The sequence below is a fragment of the Girardinichthys multiradiatus genome, chromosome X (genome assembly GCF_021462225.1).
Source record: "Girardinichthys multiradiatus isolate DD_20200921_A chromosome X, DD_fGirMul_XY1, whole genome shotgun sequence".
Lineage (NCBI taxonomy): Eukaryota > Metazoa > Chordata > Actinopteri > Cyprinodontiformes > Goodeidae > Girardinichthys > Girardinichthys multiradiatus.
The window spans coordinates 17,884,841-17,899,337 of NC_061817.1; the positions used below are offsets into that span (position 1 = coordinate 17,884,841).

At 38.9% G+C, this 14,497-nt stretch overlaps 1 protein-coding gene across 1 annotated transcript in view; it reads left to right on the forward strand.

The window, feature by feature from the left end:
• Positions 1-6,724: 6,724 nt before the first annotated feature.
• Positions 6,725-14,497, forward strand: part of LOC124862506 (protein phosphatase 1 regulatory subunit 29-like) — a 117,230-nt gene continuing 109,457 nt past the window's right edge. Inside the window, exons 1-2 of the mRNA XM_047356461.1 lie at positions 6,725-7,112; positions 7,193-7,296. The gene's annotated coding sequence lies outside the window, so the exon portion shown is untranslated. The remainder of the gene's footprint in view (positions 7,113-7,192; positions 7,297-14,497) is intronic.

Below are 14,497 nucleotides of genomic sequence, written 5' to 3' on the forward strand. Positions count from 1 at the left end.
TTGTTCTGTTTGCTTAGTTCCTCGCTGGTTCCTTTTCTATGTCTGTGATGTCTGTGTCCCTACCACGTCTATGCTTTGTTTTTACTTCGCTTTGATTTATGCTACGTTTTTGCCATGAGTACTTGCAGGTTTGCGCAAGTTTTGATCTTGTCCTTGTTTCATCCCTGCAGTGTGTTTTGTTACGTTTTGGACTTTTATGAATAAACAAGGAAGTAACTATGATTCAATTCAATTCAATTCAAATTCAAAGATACTTTATTGATCCCCGAGGGGAAATTAGAATTCCAGTACAACCCATCCAAACATACATCATGACACAAGACAAGGGGGGACGGGTCACCGAGGCTTTGCTGCCCACTCACAGGTGCTGCCCTTGTTAGATGAGAAAAGAGGCCACATTAGGTAAGTAGAGGAAAAAAATCATATTTCACACTTTATCTTTAGCAGGATACAGTTTGAGATTGCAAAAAACCTCAGCACAAAGAAGCAACAAGTTGACAAAACAACATCATGCCGGGAACGGTGAAGGTGGTGTGAGGGGTGCATATGTTTATCTTGAGCATGTGTGTGTGTGCAAGTGATTGTGTGCAAGTAAGTCCATGAAGCACTGTCACAGAGGCCATTGTCCATGATGGTTCGTTGGAATGTTCATCAACCGGCCACAAAGTTCTGAGCAGGTCCACAGGTGTCCTCAGGGAAGGGAGGGAGCAGAAGGAGCAGAGCATCATGTTTACATAACTTCCAGGAGAAGTTGAAGATAGCCAGCCATCAAGGCCATGCAGGGGAGCTAGATTCAGAAAAACAATAATTATTTGGGTTAGGCTGACTCTTAATTTTCCATCAGCCTTGAGAGTCTTGCTGGTGCTTCACAAAGGCAAATCCAAATAGACAAATTCCTGGTCTTTCTGCCAGATCCGAGCGAACAACTTTCTCCAAGATTTATCCCATTTCACCCCTGAGTCCAGGAACCGCAACCTGCCTGCGATCCTAAGGATCACATCCAGTCTGCGATTCAGCTCACGTAACATCTCAGTCTGAGTGTTGATCGCCCTGAAGATCCCATCACACGTGCCAGGCAGCCTTACAATGGCCAGAACAGCTGCTGACACTCCGAATTTCTCGATATGCCAGATAACCGCTGACTCCAAAAAGCAGAAATCCTGATATCAAACATCCAATTATATACACATCTTCCACATCCTTGACTGACATTATTGACAAACACACAATCCTCCACTTCTGCCAGGAGTCCATTGTGTATCCAGAGAAAAAAGTCCAGTCCGGACAAGTTGGGCTCTCCTTCACCCTGTCTTCTCCTCGAGAAAATTTTATCAATTGCATTGAGAGACCAGCTGACCAAATCCATAACTCAGAATTTGGAAGATATGATGCGGCTACCGAGCTCTTGTGTGCACTTTGGTCCGACCCGAGATCCTCCCCCGACGGTTCTTCATGGAGGATTAGATACAGGTAATATAAGAAAATATCAAAATCCTGTAAAACCCTAATTTAGACCAGTAAGTTTTAAAATGCAAAAGAAGTACTGTAAATCCTCGGGTGGTAAAGCATGTGGAAGACGCACTTTGGGGAAATCAGAACGGTTTGTACTAATGAGCATGACGAACAACATAATAAATAATTCCAAAGAATGTATTATATACTCTAAAACTCAAGGAGAATTGTTGATTCTGACCCCAGAAACGTATAATAAGATGTGTAAAATGTATAGAAGGAGACTTCATAAATAGAACAGGAGTACCCAATTTCCTCTGTGTGGACTTTAATGTAGAATATTGTATGGAGCAAATATAATCCACAATTATGCTAAGATTCGATGTAACTGTTATCAGAAGACTGAAAGACCATAAAAAACACTTGGAAACTTTACAGGTTTCCCATATTTTATTCGGACAAAAACAGTGTTGAACACAAAAACACAAAAAATAAAATCTATGGACTGAGACACAAAACGTTATTCAATTTCTTCATGTCAGTTCTTGGTATTGTGTACATGAGATCACACACAGAGAGCATGGAGGGAGAACTAGGACTTTTATTATGTTGCCAGATCGGAATAATTTCCTAATGACATGATTTCAACTCAACCTGACATTTTGTTCAGGATACAATTAGCAGAGAAAAGGGGCAAACTAACTTGCTTTTACAGGAAATTCTTCTGATTTGTGAAGTAAAACAGCCATTAATGGTAAATGGTCTGCATTTGTATATCACTGTATCAAGTCTGAGGACTCCAAAGCACTTTACACTACAATAGATCATCCACCCATTCATACACACATTTACACACTGACAGCAGTAGGCTGCATTGTAGCCACAGCTGCCCTGGTGCAGGCTGACAGAAGTAGGGCTTCCATACAATCAGCACCACCAGGCGCTCTGACCACCATCAGTAAAAAACATTTTCCTTTGAAAACCATTTCTGCTGTTATTGCCCCACAACAGGACTATGATGTTAGAAATGTCTGTGATTATTTTCTGTATGTATTACACATGTATGTATAAACACATTGAGTTGCACTGTATCATTTTATTATGTTTATTTGTTGGTGTTAATCATCATGAGAACATATTGTTTTAAATTTTTCATTTGCTTAATAAAACTTGCTGTCAATTTTGGAGCAGTCATTATTTTCTCAAATGTGAAATGGACACTTTAGAACAAGTTTTATAGTGAGGTATCAGCCCGTGTTGTTCATTATATGTTTTCTGAGGTATAACAGTTTCTTTAGCCTAACTATAAACTAGATATACTTTAAACTTTTTTTCATAAAAAACGGAGAATAAACAGAAAAAGCACATAGGCTAAAATATTTACAAATTAAAACAATTTAAAAAACAGCATAGTTTTGCATGTGAAATGCAACAAAAGTGATTTAAAGATGATTTTATAAAGTTATCTATTTACATGTGTTACTCTAATTAATACCGCTTTTATCCTGTAGCACAAAGATATGGGTTTTCTGGAATTATATGAGCACAGAGAACTATGATATTCAAATACTGCAAGTGCTGTAAATTAGGCTATTTGTGGCCCCCTGATTGCCGGGGGACCCAGCAGTACCTGAAGTTTTTATTAGTCATATTAGAAAATGTGCTAATTTTGAAAATACATTTTTGAGACAACATTTCTTTGGTTAGAAGCCCATTTTACTCAAAGCTTAGCTGTAATTTGCAGCTAACGTCAGCCTCCATAAAAAATCTAATTGGTTGATACAAAATAAAACCATCAAGAGACTACAGATAAGATATTAACTGATCATGACATTTTCACAGAACCTAATTTTAACAGTTGTTGGGATTATGAATCTGAGAATATTATTTTATATTTAATATTAATATTTTAATATTTTATCAAATAATATTTCAGTCTGTTAAGGGTTGTCCTGTGAATACCAGCCCAGTAAGGCGATGGTATTAGGACAAAATAGAAAGGTGTGAGATGAGCTCTGACATTATCGAACAGCAAAACTCTGCACATATATGGAATGAATTCACACAATTTCTTAAAATACAAGAATTTATTAACAAAAATATGTCAACTCAAAGTCAAACATATTTCAATCAAAAAACTCTTTACTATGCTAAAACAATCCAACTAAACTACCAAGCAGAATTAAAGAATAACGAAGACTAATAGGCTATGTACAATATAAACAAGTTGATTAAAGATGATTGAAAATCATGACCGAAGGAGTGATGCATCATTACAATGCAATGTTTATGTTTGAGAACCAAGGATTATCTTGAAGAATCTGGAAATGAAGTTAAGTTAGTCTTGGAACCAACTTAGGCAATAATCAGCAACATTTAGACAAACATTCACAATGCAAGATCAGATAAAATATTATTTTAATAAAATGTTTTAAATAATGATCTGTTGAATAAAACCAACCTTCTGGATGACCATTTCTCAACGGTGTCTCATTAGCTGCCTTTACTTATTAAAATAATATTTGAAGAAATATTATTAAGAGAATATTTTGGAAAGAGCCAAATCTTTCTGGAGAAATGGGGCTTATGGTGTTTACTTAGTTATCAAATCTAGTAAAATTATGTCAGGGACACATTATTTACTGGATTGAAAACTAAACCTTTCTGGGTAAATATTATTTGGCAGCAAGCACATGTCCTTAGCTGTTAGCAGTTAAGCTAACAAAGAAGCTGCTAGCTTAGCACCAGATTCAAACACACACCTTTAAAAATACCGTTAATAAAAGGGTTAAAATACGTAAGTGCAGACGGCCCGTTATGATCAATCTTCTGTTTAAAATCACCCTTTAATAAAGTTTGTCTTAACTTTAAAAACACGCAAAGAACACAACCTGAGCACGTGTGCTGCAGATAGTCTGCTAGCACAAAGATAGCTGAGTTCAACACAAACAAAACCAAACTTCATAAAATGAAAAACGTTTAGATCATTTCAACCTAAATCACTTCTATGGTTTTCTGCCCAAACACTTAACCTCATGAACTGTGGTGAAGAACATTGACCAAGCGACAATGAAGTTTGAAGAGAGCTCTGTGGACAAAGGGTTAGCTTCCAGCTAACCTCCTTAGCTGTGGGAGTGGCGGCTGTTATGTCGGCCAGTCTGCGAACAAACGGTTATCTTTTAGCTAACCTCCATGGCTGTGGATGAAAGACGGCCATTCTGTTCGATAACCACACTGCACGTTACCGTTACCACGGTGAAGGTTGTCTCTGCTGTCTTCCTTCCAGACTGGGAGACCGCTCCGCTCGGCTTCATAGAGACCGCGTCTCTGTAGGGAACTTCTCTGGGATAGTTTGCTTCTGCAGGCCTCAGAGAGAGAAAGTCAAGCCAGGCGTGTACCTTAATTCCCATTTTTATGAATGAATACTGGGTACACAAACAGTTATTCACTCATACTTAACTTGTGCATATGATCACGTGATCTTATGACACTCTTGGATCCAGTTGAAGAGTTATGTCTTTTTGCCAGCAAAGAGACATCAGGGCGCTTGTCTCCCCTATCCGGTCCCTTTCAAAGGTCGTGTGGAAGAGGGCGGATATAGCAACAGCTGTGCTTTTATTTTGACAGTGACGTCACAGGAAGTCCGCAGTTATCCTGTTTCCTGGCTGTGCCGAAAGAAGGTTAATGCACTTTATTTTGAAAAGTTCCAGAAGAGTTCATACCGGAGTTTTAATGTTGAAATCCATGGCTGGGTCCCAACACAGTAATCTGCAAATATACCTTTAGGAAATCATTGTTGACTTACATATTATCTTTAAGACAAGCTGTTATGAACATAATATGCAAAAACGATCCAGCGTAGGTAATATGAAAGAGATGTTAGAGGTACTGCAGGTGAACACCAAGCTTAAATGGAAGTGAGCACACTCATAAAATTCTGCCCAGGGCCCTGGAACATTTTGGACTGGCTCTACCTCAGTGTAATGGAGAACATGTTGCAGACTCTGCAGAGAGCTTTTTCTTTAGCATACATGTTGAAATGTTGAATAGTTTACATCTGTCAAAAACTAAATTACAACACTTTTTTTCAATGCACCCAAAATTCAGTTTCTCAGAAAAGTAAATTTCCGCATAGGACCAATAAAATGATTTATGTTACAGCCATGCTTTAGCCTACAAAATCATGGCGAAGACTGCTGACTTGACAGTTGTCCAGCAGACAGTCAATGACTGCTGGCTGTTCACAGAGTGCGGAGAGAGGAGAACTGGTTTTCAAACATTTTATCTAATAAAATAAAGACCTTATAAATGCAAAAGGGATAACCACAGCATTCAGGAACCACCATACAGAGATATAAAAGACACAATCTACAACTGCTACATTCCTTGTGTTAGGAAAGCATGGGCTGTCTTATTTTACTGAACCAGAGACAATGTGAGAAGCGTTTGACCCCTGCTAAGAAGAAAAAGAACAAGACTGTTAGTCAGTAGTCTACAGCTAGTGAGGATTTGAGGAGCCATGTTGAGCTGGTGATGGTCCACTGCTTTTTACTCAATCCAAAATCAGCAGCTGCATAGAAGGAACTTTTATAAGCTTTTGGAGAAGCTGAATTCATTTTCAGGCAAAACTTGCTGCCTCCACACACTGCCAAAACCACCATTACATGGTTTAATAATCATGGTATCACTGTGCTGGACTGGCGAACAAACTGCTCAGACCAAAATCCCATAGAATATTGTCAATAGGTAAATGAGAGACACCAGAGCCAAGCATGCAGAAGGCCACTATGAAGGCATCCAGGGTATACTTAATATCTCAGGAGAGACACAGGCTGGACCTTTCCGTGCTGCACCACACTGAGGCAGTAATCCATGTTAAAAGAGGCTTGATTACATATTAGGTGCATTTATTGAACAATACACGGACATACTTTAAAGCAGGTGGAAACTGCTGTATTAGAAAACCATTTTTAAATTGGTCTTAGGCAACATTCAGATTTTCAGACTAATTGATTTCTTAATTAGATGGAGCCCATAAAGTAAGAAATGCTTGAAATGCACAACTTTAGGTCTTTATAATATATTAGTTCACCTTTCGAATTTAATTAATTAAATATGTTTCTGATTCTAATTCATTAAGATGCACCTACTCTCCTTCGAGTTTGTAAGTTTGCAATGGTGTCGCTCAAATGTCAATCAAGCTTAACATAGAAATAATTGTGTGTGAGTGCTTTTGTTGTTTTTTAAATAGTACAATCTTTAGTCTTGAGTTGAAATAATGATTGATGTGCATGATGCAACTACAGCCACCTCATGCTGTATCCTGGGCATATGTCCAGTTTGTATTTAATTCACCTTACCATTCATTGGGCATAACACCAAAAGAGACCAATGTACTGTAAATTTCCTGCTGCTGAAACAAAGAGCAAAGCTCACCGCATTAAACTGTATAACACTACGCAGAGGTCTATGCATCCTCTCTCTCTCTATCTCTCTCTCTCTCTCAGCCTCCCTTACTCTGTTGCTCTCCCTCTCTCAGTCATCCTCTCCCGCCTTGGTGCTGAACCTGCGACGTTGCTTAGAGAGAAACAGAAAAAAAAAAAAATCTTCATTTCTGTTCCAGTCAGTGGACCCACCATCTGAAGGGGAAATAAGTAAAGGTACCGTACAAAATACGTTTGCTTTCATTTTGCAACACATAGTTAATTTACAGTTTTTTTTTTTTTTTTTTTAAATACAGTCATGTTCCGATAAATCATATGCAGCGGATGTAAAAGCGACGGCGGGGCGAGAACGCACCTGCCCTAACAGACTCCGACGCTGGTGCAACAGAACCTCACCGAGGTAATATTCCGGTAGCTTAAATCACCGATTAAAAAGCATGTTTTTTACTGTTGGTTCTTTTTTGGAGACTTGTTAGAATAGTGGGTTTGGATTTTTCTTGTTTTACAAGACGCGTTTTTTTCTGGGGTTAAAACGCTCATCAGAAGTGATTAAATGTCTCATAGATTTAAAGTGTCACATGAAGCCAGGCTTGATTCTGCAGAGATAGGACAGCCGAGCAGAATACGCGCCATGGACAGATGTGTGAGAGAGAGGGGATTTAGTATCGAGGGAGGAATCGCGCAGGGGATAAAGCTGGTGATGCATGCGCGCCCCAGTGTGTGCGTGAGTGTGTAAGTGTGTGTGTGCTCCTGCTTTTTTCTGGGTTAACTGGTCGGTTTTCCAGCGGTGTTGACTACTCAATCGCACGACAGAAAACCAGCTCACTTCACCTGCAGAGGGGGCTTAGGTGGAAGCCACCTTTAGTTGTCCAGCATGCGTGAGTTATTGAATGTTTGGCTATGATAATGTATGTTAGTGAGGGAGATCTCATGCCAGCAGCAGCAACAGTGTGCAACTACTGACCGATGGACCACACTGATTCCAACGCCCACACACTGTGGACAGCCAGAATATGCGTAGCAACAGAGACAAAACACTTGGAAATCAACTACGTTAAACTATGGGCAGTGAAATCCCTGTGCATCATTCATCTCATCACAAGTTTGGGACCTAAATTGAAGAGGGTAGGGTACAGAGCTGTGCTGATCAGATGGGGTTTCAATGGGCTTTAGATGTGAAGAATTAAATGTACCAAGCAGGCATGGGCTACACAAATTGAGTGAAATTATCATGATATCACAGTATTCACACAAAAATGTAAAACAAAAATGTCAAACATGATCTCACTGCTTTTATTTAAAACAGAAGCAGTTACTCTGTTTGCTGCAGAAAGCAATATAAAATTTGATTGTAACAGTTATAATAATGGTACCCATGCCATTTATACTATTCAAGCATAACATTTTCACCAAAAACAAGTGAACTGAATAAAATTTGATAATTACTTGAGTTGGATATTTAAGTAACTGCAGTTCAAGTTAAAATACTCTGTTAACCTCAATGGGAAATTAAATGTCGCAACTCATTATACAAGTTTCTTAAGAAAGCTGTTGTAGATGGTGATATCTTTGGATAGGAAGGATCTCCTGTAGCAGTCAGTATTACAGCGAATCGAAAGAAGCTTCTGACTGAAAACACTCTGCTGTTGTATAGAGTCTCATGAAGAGGATGCTCAGGGTTCCCCGTAAGGTTCTCCATGTTATGAATAATCGTTCTTTGGACAATCATCTATAGAGGTTTCCAGCAGTCCCCAGAACAGAGCAAGCCTTTTTTATACACTAAGGTGTATGTTAGGCAGCAATTGATTTTGTTCTCAAATTTGAAGCAGCAAATATAGGTAAGAGTGATGGCTAGACAAGTGTGTTATGGCATCTCCAAATCTGCTGCTCTTGTGAGTTTTCTGTGTCTTCAGTCGTCAGTTTCTATCAAAATTTGCCCAAGGAAGGAACAGAGGTGAATGGGCAACAGATCATGGTCATGGTTGGTTGTGGCTCATTGATGCATGTGGGAAGATAAGGCTGGTCTATGTTGTCCAATCCAATAGACAAGCTACTTTAGTTCAAATTGCTGAAGAGGTTATGTAGGTTCTGATTAAAAGGTGTCAAAACACAACATCACAGTTTGTTTCCTGCAGGGACTGCTTAGCCAAAGTCCACCACTGAAAGAACCAACAAGTTCCAGAGAACGATTTATTTATTTTACATTACATATATACTTTGCGTGATGTTCTGCTGGGAAAGTTTGGTTTTCTGCGGGAATATTACTTTGCTAGGTACACCTTACCTAAGGATTGCTGCTGACCATGTACACCCGTTCATGGAAAGAGTCTCATGATCATTGTGTTCTCTTTCAGCCGGAAAGAGCGTTTATCAAAACGCAAAAAAACGGTTCAGGAAAAGTTTGAGAAACAAAACGGCAAACTTTAGATGTTGACTTAGCCTCCAGATTCCCCAGATGTCAATCAAATTGAGTATCTATGGCATGTGCTGAACGAATAAGTCAAATCCATGGAGGTCTCACCTCATGTCTTAAAGGTGTTAATGGATTTGCAACAAAAATGGCTTTCCATTAACATTGGAAACCGGATCTGGGAAGTATGTCATCTCTGAGTTATAGTGTTCCAGTTTTCCTCTTGCTTTTGTTCTTACAATTACAATGACAATAAACGGTGTTTTACGCATTATTTCTTGCACAAAAACACTGTTGAAATATTACATCTTGTAAACGCTAAAAAGTAATACATGTTACATAAAAATACAGAAAACAGTCACAGTAAGAAGGCTTCACTCTGTTGATGCGAGCAGCAGCCATCTTGAATGCAGAAGTTGGGTAAGGTCCTGTTGCTCTGACTTTCCGACTCATAATTCCAACTGTGGGGGGCTTTCCAGTTGACTTCCTACTCAGACATCGGACATTCCGACTTCAGAGTTTAATGAAACACGCCATAACATCTTGGTATCAGATACAAACAGCACACCTTTGAGGGTCTTTTGGAGTTCACCCCTCAATAGGTCGTGGCTATTTTGGCAGCAAAAAGGGGAACAATACATTATTTGGCAGTTTGATCATAATGTTTCATTGTTTCATTTTGATGCAAGTTTTTTAGCAAATTCCTGTCATTAGCTAGGTATTTTATGAGTCTCTTTACTTCAGTAACTAGCCTGTAGTTGGCTGCTTAACAGCATTGTCACTCATGCTGTTAGTTCTGTAGCAAAAATATCCTTTTTTAAACTGACTTTTTTCTAAAGTGAAACCACAAACAGTTCAGAGCGCTGCAGCTCATCTCGTAACACGAACAAAAAAGCATGACATATCTCCCCAGTGCTCGCTTCCCTTCACTGGCTCCCTGTTCATTTTAGAATCAATTTTAAAGTTTTATTGATTACCTGTAGGGCCCTGAATGGACAGGCTCCTGTATACCTGACTTACCTCATGCAGCCTTATGTGTCTTCCAGGTCTCTTAGATCTGATGATTATTTGCTCTTAGTTGTCCCAAGGTCCAGGCTGTTCCTCAGAGGTGATCGGGTCTTTTCAGTTGTAGCTCCTAAACTGTGGAACATGCTCCCCCTCATATTAGACAGGCTTCAACTCTTGGGGTTTTCAAGTCTATCATAAAAACTCTCTGGTTTTTAATACAACACGAGACGTGAAATATGGTTCTGTTTGAACAATAGTTGTAATTTATCTATTTGGTGTGCAGCAACTGTTATTACAAAGCTCAGAGACCATACAGATGCGTGATAACTTTTCAGCCTCCTGGGGTTTTACTGTTTTTGTCAGTTAATGTCAACAGCTAATCAGAAAAAAAATCTAATCCATGGATAGAAACAGAAATTTATATCCTTCATCGACATCAGTGCTCGGTATTGTGTATGTGAGATCACACACAGATACACAGACAACCAGGACTATTACAATGTTGCCTGATGGAAAACATTTACTTATGACCTGCTCTGAATTCAGTTTAACATTTTGTTCAGGATCCTGAAGTTAGTTGAGATAATGAGAATATTTTGGCAAACCAACAAGCGCCTACAGGAAATTCTTATGCTTTGTGATGGAAACAAAACTAATAATCACAACGCTGCTTTAGAAAATATCTCTGCTATTTTTCTCAACAGCAATCGCATGTCAAATGCAGTTTTGAAATACCTTACCTTAAGAGGAGTGAAAGGTGGTGCTCCATGCCATGACTCTCTGAACAGCAAGCGAAAGTGTAGTACGATTTATACAGCCACCTGAATGGCTGTACACAGCATTAGGTGGGGGAAAAAAAACTCTGGTGGCTCCGGCACTTTTTCTGGCTTTTTCATTCAACGGACGAAACTGTCAGAATAGCGTAACGTGTTAAAGCATTTGTGTACCTTTATGCTTTCTTCCAATGTGCATAGATTTGAACATTATTTTCCTGGAAAATAGTGACTAAATTAGAGAACCCTTAAAGCAAAACATTACAATGAGAACAATTCTAGTTTCTGGTTGTTTCATGTGATTTTTGGGCACAAGGTTCATAAGTTCACACAGACACCTATTTAGTCCGTGTGATCAATAGTTAATAAGCACTCCATCTGATTCTCTTAAAAATTACAACGAGGGCTACCAGTTTGCTAAGTAAGTGGATTCCCTTTTATAAGATGTTGTAAATTAGCTTTTATTTCAATCAATGACGAAGCCCTGTCGTATTTTCACCCATGACATCTAAGTCACGTCTCGGCCAGAGTGATCCCTGGAGACGCCGACTTAAAATGCATAAGGGATACCCTTCAAACTTTATTTAGCTATTTTATTGCATCCGTTTGGCTTCCACACATAGTCTCATTCTCCACCCACCTGCTTCTTTAATGTTTCCATGTCACCTGGTGTCCTCCCTGGAGGAATGATGAGCAGTCTCCAATCAATTGCAATCATGTATCAGGGCCATACCAGAAGAAAAAAGAGGGAGAGGTAATCAGTATTAAGGAACAGGCTTGGGTAAAGGTAAAGTAACCACCACCTACCTAACCACACCACTATGTAATCTTCACTTTATCAGAATACTATTTAACGGCATGAGCCATAATTTAGGAAATCCATAGTTTTGTCTGTTGGTGATGATCTGAAGAAGTGATGAATGTTACACTAGTCAGAACCTGAATTTGTTTTTTACTTCTTTGTGTTTGTGTGAAAATAATACACTGATACAGCGAGTTTCATGTGTGTTTCATGAGTTTCAAGACATAGGCTGTAAGCAATATAATTACTGCTTGATCTCCTTGCTCTGAAACCAGCACAGGTCAGGCAGGATTTACCTAATTAATTCTGCTTACAGTTTAATCCAAAAAGGTTCTGAAATAGCATGGACATTGTGCTAAAATGCAGCAAATGACTGCCAGGTCAGATTATATAGATGCAGGAAAAATAGTGCATGGAATTTTGACTTTTTTGTATGCTTCAGATAGTTTTCTCATGGCCATAGCTGCTATGTAGCAGAACAAATATGAAGGTGAAACAATACATAGAAAATTGACAAAGAAGACACATGTTTCTGATTAATGCTAGAATGAATAATAGATAGCAGGGAAAGTTAGAGACTGCTAAGTTTATTGTTCCTTAAATTGCAGGCTAGTGTATCTCACATATAACAACATACATAGACTGTTTCTACAAATGTACAGTTTCATAAGGTGAACTGCTAAAACTACTACTGAAGGACTACACTGGACATTGACAAGTTGATTAACATAAAATGCAACGAAACGTCTTTGTTGCAAATAAAAATGCCTTAAATTGTTGCGGGCACATCAATTTAGCCCACTTTGCTCTGATACCCCTAAATAAAATCCGGTGCAACCAGTTGCTTTCAGCGGTCACATACAGTATATAATATAAATTAGGTATGGACAATTTTCCACACCGGTATTGTCTTTTAGATCCCTAGTACATTAAATAACGTTGTGCATTATTTTTACATATTATATTTTCAGTAAGAGTGTGCTTACATCTCTTCATGAGGAACTTCTTATAGGCTAACTGCATAAATTAGGTAGTCAGGAGTGCCTGCTTGCTGGTGCACAATTGACACTCTTAAATCTTTTGGCCTCCCCGCCTGCTACTTCCCTCCTGGCTTCCGTTGCCCTGCCACACCCTCTAAATCAATCTCAGAATCCATCAAGAGAGATTATGCAAATATCCTAAAAGGGATAACCCTTGGGAGAGATCCACACTCGCTCACTTCCCGGTATCGCTTTCTTGGCCACTGCATGCTGTGCTCTCTTTCAGCCGACCAGCTGTTGCAGTCTTCAGTGCAATCGATATGACCGTCGTGTTTCACAACATCCGTCACCCCCTTACTGCCAGGTATTTGCCCCTGGGCAAGAAAACGAAAGACATGGTAGACACCTTTATAGTTGACAGGTTTCAGAATTGCTGCACGTTTGAAAGATTTGAGGAAACTGGATGCAGTCTCTTTAGCGTTAACACATTCACGCCTCTGCAAGGTGTGAAGAGTTACCAGGGGGAACAACAGTGTAGACAAGTAGAAGTTGTCTGAGAACAGGGAGAAGAAACAGATCCAATGGGTAAAGACTTGGAACTAGAACATTACACCATGATCTATGTGATAATTACTGTATGTGAAAAGGAAAGGAATAGAGAATAATGAAAGGTAGTGAAACAGTTCTCATGAATGACATGGGCTTCTATAGGCTGCTTTAGGCATGTCTTACACCTGGCAAGTGAACTCTAATAATTGGGGAGAAAGGTGTTGGAAGGTCTGGAGAAATATTTTAACTCTAAAAAAGTATTTTTAGAGTACTGCTGAGTTTAAAGTTTTATAGCTCTTTGACTCCAGCTTCGGGTTAACTTTTCATTTTAATCTCCATGTCACAAGTACTGTCTAGAGTCAGTGTGAAGACTGATAAATGTGTTCTGTGCATATCTTTCTATTGAAGTGAGGTTTTGAGAGGTACCTATGTGAAGTCAGTGTCTTACTTGCTGAAGAAAGTGACTTGAGTGCCATCAGTTTGGAGAAACAGGGTTGAGTTGGGACTGCAAGCTAAAAGCTACTTAGAAAACTTGGCACATCACAAAACAAATCAAACTTCAAAAATGTACTAGGGCTCTGTGAATACTGTTCTGTAGTGTGCATTGTATAGTTTGTGTGTGACTCAACCAAAGAAAGTTTTTTTGCATAGAAAAAATCTTAATGTATATAATCAACCTCTGTTTTGCAGAGAGGCATACTGAATTTATACTATTAATACATTGGAGCCTTTTGTTATTAAGGATTTTGTTGTACATCTAAATGTTTTTTACGTATTCTGTTATTTTATCTTTTGTATATTTTAATCTGTTAATGGTTTGTGATATGTTATGCTATTTTTACTGCATATAATCTGTTGGGGGTTTGGACAGTGAACACATGACTAAACACCACCCTAATCTGGTCTGATCAATAGGCTTGTAACATGACTTGGCCATATTTCCATTGGTTTCTGTGCACCTGTTTTAGGTTGTCTACAAATACTTGCTATGTTTTCCATGCACAGATGATGTTGAAACATTAGCCTCCATGAAGTTTGCACAAGAAAAACTGAAAACCAATCAATGAGCTCCAGCCCTT